The sequence below is a fragment of the Astatotilapia calliptera genome, chromosome 3 (assembly GCF_964374335.1).
Source record: "Astatotilapia calliptera chromosome 3, fAstCal68.1, whole genome shotgun sequence".
Lineage (NCBI taxonomy): Eukaryota > Metazoa > Chordata > Actinopteri > Cichliformes > Cichlidae > Astatotilapia > Astatotilapia calliptera.
This window is the reverse complement of record NC_137424.1, coordinates 56967870-56980952: the sequence shown is the minus strand read 5'-3', so window position 1 is coordinate 56980952 and position 13083 is coordinate 56967870. Positions and strand designations below refer to the sequence as shown.

General features: G+C 42.3%; 2 protein-coding genes and 1 pseudogene across 1 annotated transcript in view; 1 reads left to right on the top strand and 2 right to left on the bottom strand.

Annotated features, from left to right (window-relative positions):
- LOC145425493 (tripartite motif-containing protein 16-like) overlaps positions 1 to 13083 on the bottom strand; it is a 55855-nt gene that overhangs the window by 90 nt on the left and 42682 nt on the right. The gene's annotated exons all lie outside the window — the stretch shown is intronic.
- Positions 1 to 13083, top strand: part of LOC113017517 (polymeric immunoglobulin receptor-like) — a 199039-nt gene that overhangs the window by 169119 nt on the left and 16837 nt on the right.
- On the bottom strand, positions 120 to 2279 carry LOC113018191 (tripartite motif-containing protein 16-like; annotated as a pseudogene).

Below are 13083 nucleotides of genomic sequence, written 5' to 3'. Positions count from 1 at the left end.
TCAAGAAAATCAACAATCTTAAATGTGACTAAAATAATGATAAAACAATCAATTCTCTAATCATTGACTAACTGATGAATCACTGCAGCTCCAATATATTGTTGCATTTGACAACTCACTACAGCAACTACAGAATAAAAGCACTAACCAGACTGATGACAGATTTCAAACATGCTGAATATGAAGAGTAGTATCATTTAAACTCACATGATTATCAGCCATAAGAACAAATTCAGATTTATATTGATGTAAGGTATATAAATGTAAGTACAGTTTGAATCAGTGCAATATTATTTTCACACATCAATGGACCACTGAACTTCTCAGCTTCTAAAATGTAAAGCCTCATTTAGAAACTACACAAGTACATATAATGGTCAGGGATCAACATGAACCTGTCTTCTCTATTTGACTTTAATCAACTCTGCAGTGACTCCATCTCTATAAAGCCAAAGTCCAGCATAGAGCAGCTGAGTGAATGTGGTCTGGACTCTGTGGAGGAGAGTCATGGTTTCAGAGACGCTGTAGAAAGACAGAATACCTGCTCTGTGATCCAGGTACACTCCTACTCTGGAGGACCGAGGACCTGAGAGGACAGTTCGGACATTGTTGTGCCAAAATTTAAAACTTCCTGAGTACCAATATAATGCCCAAGATTTGTCATTGTTTCCAAATACACATTCACAGCCCCCCCCCCTGCTCTGCTGATATTCTTGTATGCGACTGCTACACAGACTCCTCCTCCTCTCCACTCCACCTCCCAGTAACAACGTCCAGTTAGACTCTCTCTACTCAGGACCTGATAACATCCAGTGAATCTGTCTGGATGATCAGAATAAGACTGTTGTTGTTTCATAAATTTTGCTTTTCTGTTCCCTTCAGATAATAACAGATGTGTGTTTGCTGTGTTTGGATCCAGTGTGATTTCATGTGAATATTTTAAGAATCCAGCTCTGGTCGTTGGCTCAGGTGGTGACAGTAAAACATCCTCTTCAGTGACTGTCAGTGAGATGTTTGTCCATTCCTCTCTCAGACTGTCCTGTAGTTTATCTCTGGTCTCTGACACAGCTGCTGTCACATCCTTAAAGTACCTCAGAGGACGAATATTGATGCTGGATGAGTGTGTAGACTCACTGAGTGCTGACAGTGAGGGGTAGTTGTGTAGAAATTGGTTGTGATCCTCTGTGTGTGAGAGCTGCTCCAGCTCGCCGTCTTTCCTCTTCAGCTCAGCGATCTCCTGCTCCAGCTTCTCCTGAAGCTCTTTGACTCGACTCACTTCAGTTTCCTGCTGGGATCTGACCTGCTGCTTCACATCAGAGCTTCTTTTCTGGATGAGATGGATCAGCTCAGTGAACATCTTCTCACTGTCCTCCACTGCTTTATCAGCAGAGCCATTGATGGCCTCCACCTCCTGTTGAAGCAGCTTCACATCTTTCTCTCGCTCCTGGATTCTCTGCTGGATGTTTAGTCGTCTCACCTCGAGCTCCTTCTGCTTCTCAGTCCTTTCTGCTGCAGCTGGGACTGTTTCATGGCCTTTATGTTCATCCATTGTGCAGAGATAACAGATACTCTGCTGATCAGTATGACAGAAAATCTTCATCACCTCATCATGGCGAGAGCAGATGTTCTCCTGGAGCTTCTTGGAGGGGGCCACCAGCTTGTGTTTCTTTAATGGAGCTGCATCATAGTGAGGTTGGAGGTGATTCTCACAGTAAGAGGCTGGACAAGATAAACATGATTTGATGGCTTTCAGTTTCCTCCCAGTGCAGACATCACAGGCCACATCTTCAGGTCCAGCATAGCAGTGATCAGCTGGAGCAGCTTGGAGTCTGGTCTTCTTCAGCTGCTCCACTAAAGCTGCAAACATGACGTTTTTCTCCAGGACAGGCCTCGGTATGAAAGTCTTCCTGCACTGAGGGCAGCTGTGGATTCCCTTCCTGTCCTCTTCACCCCAGAAACTTTTAATACAGTTCATGCAGTAGCTGTGTCCACAGGTTGTAGTCACCGGATCCTTCAGTAGATCCAAACAGATGGAACAAGAGAAGGTTTCTCGGTCCAGCTGAACTCCTTTCTGTGCCATTTCTCCTCTCAGTGTCAGTGACTGTGTGAGTTTCTCTTCCTTATAACTGAAACTAGTCTGAGCTCTGATCTCAACAACATGTTTCTGCAGTGAATGGAGCCTGTCAGCTCTTACACGTCACCACATGTTGGTTACACCCATCTTCAAAGTGCAGATCTGAAGGGGAGGGAACGAGGAAACACGTGGACAGAGAGGAGGTGCTGTGTTTAAGAGCAGGAAGAAGAGGGGGGGTTATCAGGCTGTGCTTCACTCCAGGAAGAGGAGCGGTTTGAGAGCGATACTGTGTGTTTAACTGTCAGAGATATACAGTTATCAAACAGTTAGGTGAATAAACAACACTGAGACACTTGGAGACTGTTAACGTGCTGCACGGGTGAGAGCTCAGAGAGGGACCCAGAGCGAGACTCACGCCGAGCTGCAGCAGTCGTTTTTATTTATAGTAAGCAGGGTGAAACAAGCATAGCAATTTCCTTTAATTTTGCATACGTGTGTGTGTGTGTGTGTGTGTATGTATGTGTGTGTGTTAATCTCTTGAAGTAAATGTCACAGGGTGAGCTTCCTGTTTCTAGAGACAGAGCGAGTAGTACATTTTGTTCTTTTCCTATTAAGAGTAAAATATGAACCTATACTTTAATGCAACATAAAACTCATAAAAGCGTTTTTTCTTTAACATTCCCTCCTGTTGTTAATATTTTACACTTAATCATACTTTATTATCAGCCAACAATCACTTGCTTATAACATTTTCAATTGTAGCATCATTCAGCATGTGTGTCATATCCTATACTAAATCTTCTTCCTTGTATTCCTCTTCGCGTGGCAATCCAACATAGGTAATCACCGTGGTTTGTACCATTTTGTCAACCATTGATCTGATACAGGGTAAAATGCAAGTTGAGAACATGCAAAGCAATAAAAGAAGAACTCCTATCGAGACAAGTCCTTTGATCACGAGGGTCTTCCAGCTGCCGTTTAACAGCTACGTCAGCCAGTCTTCAGTGGTGTTAGCGTAGTCCTGTTGTTGAGCGTCTCTGAGTTGTCTCAGGATATTTAGGGCAGTGGTCATGTTAAGTGAGTGTACATTGTCTGGGATGTATGTACAACATGTGGTGTTGAATAGGACACAGAGCCCTCCTCTCTCTGCGAGTATCATGTCCAGGGCGACTCTGTGTTGCATGACCACTATTCTTATTGCGTCAATTTCCTCGTTTTGTACCTTGTTGATTTTTGCTGAGCTGTTCAGGAATAGTCCAAATCTGTAGTCCAAAGTCTCAATCTGCAGCATGTTTTTGCCGGTTCCAACTCATGGGAACAGGGAATGCAGGACCTTCTGTCCTGTGTTCCATAGTTTGAAACTTTTGGGCACATCCATCCCCCAGACTGAGTCGTGTCCCGTCACTGTGGGCGCTTCGCGCTTCTGTCTTGTTGCGTGTGTTTCTGCGGTGATCTTGAAGGTGTGGTCTGAGATCAGTATTGGTGCACACAGGCCGTTGGAGTTTGGTGGGAGCATGAAGTAGGTTTTAGGCCCGCAGGCCCAAGCGGCTCCCTATACCCAGAAAGTTCCTTTTTTCAGGGTGAATGTTCCTCCTTTTGTACTTCCGGTGAAATCAAGTGTCTGTGTGCAGTTGTGGTTCCGGCCCAATTTTCTGTTTCCATCTGAGAAGTTGAAACAGATTGGGTGCTGGGTGTGCGGTGGCAGGATTATGGCGAATGATTTGGTTCTTGTGTTGCTTGCGTTGATGTTGACCCAATGCTCTTCATTACATGTGTAATTCCAATTTGTCAAGTTGTAGGCACAAGGGGTGTCTTTGTTGTCCTTGGTTCCGTTGCACCATGGGATAGTGTCTGCCTTCCTTGTGCTTTGACCCTTCAGGAATAGTCCTAATGCATACAGGTCTCTCTTTGTGCAGCTACCATTGGCTGCTTTGCTGAATATGCACAGGCTTTCATCAGTTTCAGGTGGTGTTCCATATATGGTTGCGTGTATGGCTGTGGTCGGCAGATGTGAGAATTGTCATGTGTCCACTTCTTCTGCAGGTGGTGCTGTTTTTCTTCTTTCTTCTGGGTGAGCACTAGTAAGCTCACTAGGAGTGCGATGCCAGCCACTATGAGGACAAGTTTCTTCATGGTGACCAGGCACACCTAGACTTCTGGTGAGTAGACCGTCAGCGAGAAGACAAAGGGCGGGTTATACCCAATCAGCCCTTTCCTTCACCAACAGATCACCTGGAAGCTAGGGGAACCGGCGTCTAAGCGTCTGGATTGTCACTCACTTTTTTACAGTGGCTTTGGTGGATCCAAGATGGTCTTTCTGCTATTTTGCAGGCAGTTGGCGTGGTGAGTAGGACTTTGGTATGGGCCCTCCCACCTAGGTGAACTCCAATTTTTCCACTGGAGCACTTTGATCAGGATCCAATCTCCTGGTTGTAACCTGCAAGACACTGGAGAGATATCACTCGGCAGTTGGTTGTTTAGCACAATCTCTCTATTCTCAAGCAACTTAGTCATCCACTCTGCTAGGGTGGTTTCTCTTATAGACTTGTTAATAGGCTCACTAGTGAGAGGCAGTGGAAACGGCCTCCCATGAACGATTTCAAAGGGTGTGAGCTTAGCGAGAACATCTATCATTCCACCCCTTGACAGAAGCGTTAAGCCATCTGTCACTAATGCTGCTGTCTTGTGTAGAGATTTTGGCAGTATTGGTTTGCCAATACAGGTCATTAAGTCATTGTGCAGTTCTGCTCCACACTTTAGCCATTTTTTTGCTCTGCGATAGGTGCGGCTTTCTGTTCGTCTTTAAGTACATCAAATGGTATTAGCTGTGAGGTTTCAGACATTAAAGTTTGTATTGGTTGCTGTGCGGCCTTCTTTGCGGCTTGGTCCGCGAAGTTATTGCCTTTAGTAATTTCTGAGTTATCTTTTTGGTGTGCAGCGCATTTGCATAGTGCTAGTTGTTTTGGCAAAGTAATGACTTCTAATAGTTCTTTTAGGAGGTGTCCATGCCCCTATTCTTGCCATATTTTTGCAAAATGACGCACTGCTGCAAATGCATATTGGCTGTCAGTGTGGATGTTTATAACTTGACCTTTGTGTAGCTGTGACCACGTATGACAGCAATGAGCTCAGCACTCTGTGCCGAAAAAGAGGAAGTTAGGGCTTTTGCTTCTAAAACTGTGTCTACTGTGGTTACTGCATAACCTACACAGTTTCGCCCGAGACTATTTTGAACGCTGAACCGTCTACAAAGATGTTAACGAAACCAGCTTGTATGTTTCCTCATCTAGCTTCTTTAGACAGCAGTGCGCGTCACCATCTGCTGATGTGGAGTGTGCTGGGGTTCAGCTAACAGAGCATATTCAGGTATCCAGCATCTGCTAAAATTGCAGATACCTAAATAACTCATAATTTGTTGTTTTGTGAGCGGTTTTGGAGCATTCTGCACTGCTAGTTTTCTGCTGTCTAACAGTGTTCTGCCTTCTCCTGTAAGCTTATGTCCGAGGTACGTGACCTCTTTGCTCCACAACTGTAACTTGTGTTGTGAGACTTTGTGACCCTACTCTGCTAAGTGTTGCAACACAGTCATGGTGTTTTTTCTGCAGTTGTGTTGCGTGTCTCCTGTAACGAGAATATCATCAACGTATAGAAAAAATTGACCTGTGGCAGGGAGCGTGCATAATGACATAGATTTCTTTAATGCCTCTGCATACAGGGTGGGGCTGTTCTGAAAACCCTGCGGCAGTCTGGTGTAGGTGTACTTTTCATTGTCAAAAGTGAATCCGAACAGGTTTTGTGAATCTGGGTGTAATGGCACAGAGAAAAACGCGTTTGAGAGATCTATAACTGAGAACCATTGTTCTTTTGGTGTCACTTGATTTAAAATTGTGTGTGGATTTGCTACCACAGGTGGGATTTGTTCTGTTACCTTGTTTATTGCTCTAAGATCATGAACTAGACGATATTTTTCTGTGTTTGCTTTTTTTTTTTTTTTCTAGTCACTTGCTGTTCCTATCGTCTTCTTCCTCACTGTCATTCCTTTTCCTTTGCCTACACTCGCGGGCAAAATGCCCTTGTTTTCCACAGTTGTAGCAAGTTGTATTTTTTGTTCTACGATCTGTGTTCCTTCCACCTGCCTTTCCCTTCCCTTTGTAGGGGCCTGGCTTATGTCTCCTATGTTCACCGGAAAATGCTACAAATCCTGTTGCAGGATCTACGGTGAAAACTCCTCCTTTTTTTTTTTTTTTTGTACTTTAACCGCATGTTCAGCGTATTGTAAGGCGTCTGGCAGACTTCCTGTATTTTGTGTGACCCAATGTTTCTCTACGTGGGCCCTTACTTTTGGGAGGAGGCCATTTAAAAATGCATTTTTTAATTGTTGTTGATATGGGGTTTGTGGGCGCTCCTCATAATTTCAGGCAAGAATGTTGCCTAAAAACTGGACGCAAACGGTCCAGAAAGTCTGATGCTGTTTCGGCCTCTTTCTGTTTTACCTCTCCTATTTTACTATAGTCTGCTCTTGGGGCTAAGCGGACTCTAATCCGTTCATATAACCCCCCTAACTGAGCCTCCAAAGCCTCAGTATCGGGGCCTAGGGGCTCTCCCCGATTGTTTGACCCCGTGAATTCTCCCTTTACTGTCCCCATTTTAAGACCTAGTAAGTCCTGAATCACTTGGAGCATTTCATGGCCATTTAGATGCCAATGCATTCTAATTAGCTCAACTGCTTCTCTCCACGACTCAAAACCTTCATTTAATGGCAGAATGTCTTTCAAAACATTTTCACTTGAGGCATTTTTAGATACCTTTTAGTTTTTCAAATAATTCACACATCTTACATATTTCAAACTTTGAAGTTAGGGTTTTAATTAAATGTTAGGGTTTTGTTTATATATATATATATATTTTAAACTTTGCATTGCTCATAGCTCACAGCTCTAAAGCTGGGCATTTGTAAATCATATGCCTAATCACTATGCATCACTGTGATCCACAAGTATTGGCACAAATTTGTTTCCAAACCAACAAAATAATCAAACAAAACAAAAACATACATGAGTCAGGACACAAAAAGACAAAGAAAAAATGCTGCCAGAAACAAAGCAGAAGTGTGAGGGAAAAACTGAGCTCACAGACAGCTGCATGTTGGCTTTTAATAGCATGCAGCCTCTGCTCTAAAAAACAAATAAATAAAAAATAAAAGAAAATGTGTAACATGCTCATCAACTTAGCGGTGTCCACATATTTAATTCAGCTTCTCAATCCTGTAGGTTTAGCTATTATCTACAGGGTTTGGCTTATTAGTTGTTATTATAGATGTGCTCTATATCTCAGTAATAATTATCTAGGATAAATGACAGGTTTTCAAGCAGGTTAAGTGCCTCTATGCACCTAATTGGTTTAGATATTTCCTTTATTTTCTTCATCTCATATGTCATTATACTGAGTTTGAGCAAACCTTAAGCTTGATGCAGACTACTTCATAACAATTGTCCATCTCACATCATAACTGACTAGGATACTTCTTGTTATTAATATTATATCATTATTAATATTATCATCTTTTTCTTTCTATATAATGACAATAGTATATTATAATATTTTATTAGTGTATATCACTATACTACTACTGAGCCAATTAAATAGTTAGGATCATCTTGCTCAGCAAACAGATAATTTAGAATTCATCCAATCTGTACAAATTTGCTTTTTCTCTGAACAGGTTTGTGCCTACTCTTTAGACTGGTCTTCTGTTTGCCTCATCTCAGATCCAACTTTCAGTCACATTCATGCTCTCTGTTGCATGTCGAACCAAGTAATTTATTATTATATTTTTATATTTTATTTTGTATCCATCAAGGGCTTCGGGTGATCTGCAGTTTCACCCTTTCCCAAGCTGGAGACATTTACCTTTTCACACACTTTCCTTGGCTGAACAATGACACAGCCTTAATGTACCTTATGCATCTCTCTATTTTATTTAAAAGGTTTTTATGTGAATTATTTCCTTTTATTTATCTTATACATTCTGGGCATGGTCGTCATGCCAACTATGTTTCATTATTTAGTTCTGTTTGGAGGGTCTCTTTTAAAATAGTTACTGCAGAGGGACTGCATTTTCCCTCCCACGCAGGGCAGTTTAATTTCTTTCGGTTCCTCCATCTATTAGCACTAATTTGACCGGCGCCGGGACGATTTTTTTATCTAACCACTGTTCATCAGCGGTGAGTTTAGTTTTGTTATTACCCATTTTGCTTTGTAGGTGTGTTTAGGGTTATTTGCAGTTTTTTATCTTGTAATTACATACAGACCCGTGATGCTGTCTCTGGCACAAAGAGCGAGGACGGATTCCAACAACAGCCTTCTACTTTCAAGCTACACTTGAAAGCGGTTGTCGATTTTATGTGATGAAGCACAACCAAATCCTCATTCAACCAGTACGTTAGCAATCAACGGTAAACAATTCAGGGGAATAGCTCAGCCTCCTTAATGTGCTGTGAAAATAGCTTATTCCCCAAACAAAACAGTAAAAACAGTTTGTACGCGCAAAATTTGTGCTGGACAGCTCTGAGTGTCTTATTAGTATCTGCTACTAGCCCCTATTTCAGGTGAGCCGCTAACCTTTATCTGCTTCCAGCCACTGTTTCAGGCGAGCTGATAACCTTATCTTGCTTCCAACCACTGTTTCAGGTGAGCTGATAACCTTATCTTGCTTCCAACCACTGTTTCAGGTGAGCTGATAACCTTATCTTGCTTCCAACCACTGTTTCAGGTGAGCTGATAAGTAACTAGTCTCTCTATAGACTTTTTGTGTTAGCAATAGGTTACTTCCTATTTTTAATGTACTCAGACCACGCAGGCTGTCCCAGCCGATTGTTTTCCGCGAAGTGTGTTAAGTGTGGAATATTCACCTCAGTGGATGGTCGCCGGTCTGACGTCCGCCATCAACCCCCACCGTCGTGGACCTGTATAAGACGCTGGCCAGGACCCGAATTCACGTCCCTGGACTTTATCCTTTCCGGGAAAGGAGCTGTGCACAGACTTCAGCGCAAGCCTCTCACGACGACGGGACTTGATGAGGACATCCGGCTCGAAGGACCAATTAAATGTCAGAGATATACAGTTATCAAACAGTTAGGTGAATAAACAACACTGAGACACTTGGAGACTGTTAACGTGCTGCACGGGTGAGAGCTCAGAGAGGGACCCAGAGCGAGACTCACGCCGAGCTGCAGCAGTCGTTTTTATTTATAGTAAGCAGGGTGAAACAAGCATAGCAATTTCCTTTAATTTTGCATACATGTGTGTGTGTGTGTGTGTGTGTGTGTGTGTGTGTGTGTGTGTGTGTGTGTGTGTGTGTGTGTGTGTTAATCTCTTGCGGTAAATGTCACAGGGTGAGCTTCCTGTTTCTAGAGACAGAGCGAGTAGTACATTTTGTTCTTTTCCTATTAAGAGTAAAATATGAACATATACTTTAATGCAACATAAAACTCACAAAAGCGTTTCTTCTTTAACATTAACCCTTTTTATTTACTGCTCACATCAACTTTTAAGCTTGTTAACACTTTCTTCTATATAAATAAACTTCAGTTTAGAAATGTCAGAGTTCTCACTGAAGTTAACAAACAGTCCTTCAGTTTCAGTCAATGCAGGAGGATAATGATCCTAAACATACAGATAAGGCAGCCACTGACATGATGCTTATGTTGCATTTAAGTTTATGTTCATTTCAATTGTTTCTGTCCCTCAAACACCATCAAAGGTGAGAGGGTGCAGCAGGTGTAGTAGTTGGTATATGAGGCAGTAAATAAATTAAAGGTTTTTCAAACACATTCATCTCCACAAAAATGTGATAAATGTTTGACAGGAATAAAAAGAAACTCTGATCCTTCTTTAAAAGTATTTTTTTGTTATTACGGTCGAGTTGATCACACAAAATCATCTTGAGCAGGGACGTGGCTAAATATAGGTATGTGAGAACCCGTCAATATTAAGGTCTCCACTGACTGACTGCAGGTTTGTGACCTGGAGATACTGGATATTAGAACTTGGTGGTCTGTAACAGCAGCTCACTAGTACAGGTTTCACAGGAGGAAGCTGGACCTGTAACCACAGAACTTCCAGTCGGATCAACAGTCACAGCAAGAATCAGCATCTGCACATTTATCATCAAGAGCAGCAGGGGGCGCTGTTACACACAGAGGCAGGTTCTCTCCCAAATGTGTCCAGAACAAGAGCTGAGCAGCTTTTTCTGTGAGTCAAAGTATTTCTAACAAACTACAGCAGATCACAGAGCCTGTGTCAGCTCAGCTATCAGAATCAAACAGTGAAGCTGACCTGTGTAAGTCAGCAGGTCAGACAGTATGTTAATGAGGGCAAATCTACAAAGCAGTAATGAACTTTTCATAAACCACATTTAATACAAATCTATGATACGTCCATAAGTCTGAAAAGTCTGAAATCTCCTCACATTTCAGCCCTCATTTCTCATCATATTGTGATCTACAGTTATTTATGGTTCAGTGAGTTTTGCTTGGAGTTTCCAGCTTCTGAGAGCATTATTTACATCACTGAAGTATTTATGATTCCCCTGGTATAAAAAAGCTTCACAGTAAAATCTCATCTTTCTAACATTCACACTGAAACATGTTTACTATACTGCATGATAAAGACAGCTGAACACGACGTCCCCAGAAACATGTTTTATTATCAGAAACAGACAAAAAGAATCAGCTTTCCTGACCTACAGTTTGATGGTTCAAAAGCACGAAGGACAAAAAATGTAAGAAAACTGTCCTCTCCTCATCCTTCCCACCACCCTCAGGGTGACCTTCATTTTCTTTGCTCTCTTTACCTTCATCATCCTCTTCATCGTCTTCTTGCTCACTGTCTGCACACACACACACACACACACACACACACACACACACACACACACACACACACACACACACACCTCTACATCAATGAAGGAACACTGAGCAGTTTGGCAGCATTCATGGTTTTATTGACACAGTTATGATCAGTTTGAAGTGTTGCAGCATGTTGCAGCATCAAGCACGTTGTAACGTCGGGTTGTGTTTAGTGGTTGAGAGGAGGCGGCAAAACACTTAGCAGGATAGTCGAAAGAATACACACTCGCACTGGCATTGGGAATTCCACAGCATGTTCTTTAATATACCTTCTCTTCATCAACCATATAAGCCCGGTTGAACGGCTGCAGCTTAACAAACATAGCGCACAGTGTTTGTACAACCCATAACGTTGCAAAAGAAAGGTGTTTGGAGCGGTAAAACATAAAATCTGTCCGTCCTCATGCACTAGCGTGTAAGCACATGTCCACACAATCACAGAGAGAGCCAGTGGCGCATATGGATGACAACATTAACCCTCGACTTGGGTGGTCTTAAAGAGACACCACACCATTGTGACTGTTACAACGTCTGCTGGACCAGACCAGATGAGTGCTGTGTCCTCAAGGCCTGTCCCACCCAGCTTTGTGGGGTCTTTTATAAATTGTTCATGTTGAGTTTGCCATCTTCAGAAGTTTTGTGATGACTCTTGTTGAGAAATCAGTTTTACCCCGGTTCTTTTTATTCCTCGAGCATCCAGAGATGGCACCGGACTCAGTAGTCATTTTCACAAAACTTTATTCATCTTTATTCATCTTCATTTATCTTTACTCTTCTTCATTTAAGCATGCACTTCTAGAAGGGAAGACGAGCCGATGTCCCTCTCCAAAATCTTCACCCCTTTGTTAGTTACAGCCAGCTTTATAGAAGTAACCCCATCATAACCCCCCCCACGGTGTGCTGCAAACTCTGTCTGTGTCTATGTGCACGAGCACGTAAGTAAGTGTGCGTATGGATGTGTGTGCGTGACCGTTAAAACATTGTGGGTGTAGGTAACTCCCTAGAGGTCATAAAACCCCTCTCACTTCCAGACCACAGGTATCCAGTTACAATGTTGAGACCCCCACCCACACATCCTCTGGGGAATTTCCACTCAGCATTAACTCCTCTCTGTTTTACTTTCACAGCTCAAGTGGGGGAGGGGTACCCTACAATAGTTCTACATTATATTTTAACACATTTCTAAACTCTAAAATAAGCTAAACATTCTACAAATCCCCCTTTTTATCTGCTGTAAGGCAGATAAAACTAAACTAAATCTCTCACCATAATGTTTTCATACTGTGACTCCTCATTTCCCAAAAGTGGCATCATGGTGTCTGCCTTTGTATCAGATTCTCCCACAGCACGATTGATGAGTCTTACGAACAAGGCTCTGATACAAGGCACACAACAACACCCACATGTCACTAATACTGCAATAAAACAAACAAAGAAACCATAATTGACATAATGAAACCTTTCCATTGCCCAAAGACAGAGGTCATCCATGCTTCCAGCGGGTCATCTAATCCCGAATGCTCATACATTGCGGTGGACGTTGTGGAGCAAGAAATTATTTTACTGCTATTGTTAAATAATTGTCATCATTACCATTACATTAAAAATATAAGCTGCAGCATTGATAGTGCATTCAGAGGTTTAAACAGTGTGTGTCTTTCAGAAAGACTAAGTTGCAGGCTGACAGGAAGTTGCAGAGAGGTTGCAGAAGTGAAAGAAAAGTCTAGGTTATTCAAAAGATTCTGTTATACTTTTATATTCTTTTATTAAGCTTTTAGTAGAGGTTCTTGATTAAAACATTTATTTAGTAAAAGTCATATCCATAGTTTCAGTTCGATTATTACATATACGAGAGTGGTTTCTGTCTCTCTGTCTGGTTAGAGGTCAGGAGCTAGTCGGCGAGGTGAAACAGGGTGCAATTGTGGTTAGCACACAGACACAGACACACACACACTCAGTTAGAGAGAATCATTTAGAGGGGAAAGTTTAATTATGTTTTGCTGGGGTTGCAAAGAGCAGTTTGTCGCAGAACTGCTGCTGAGGTGTCAAGATGACAAGCGAGCATCTGGCAGTGACAGGATGCACCTGTTATGAAGA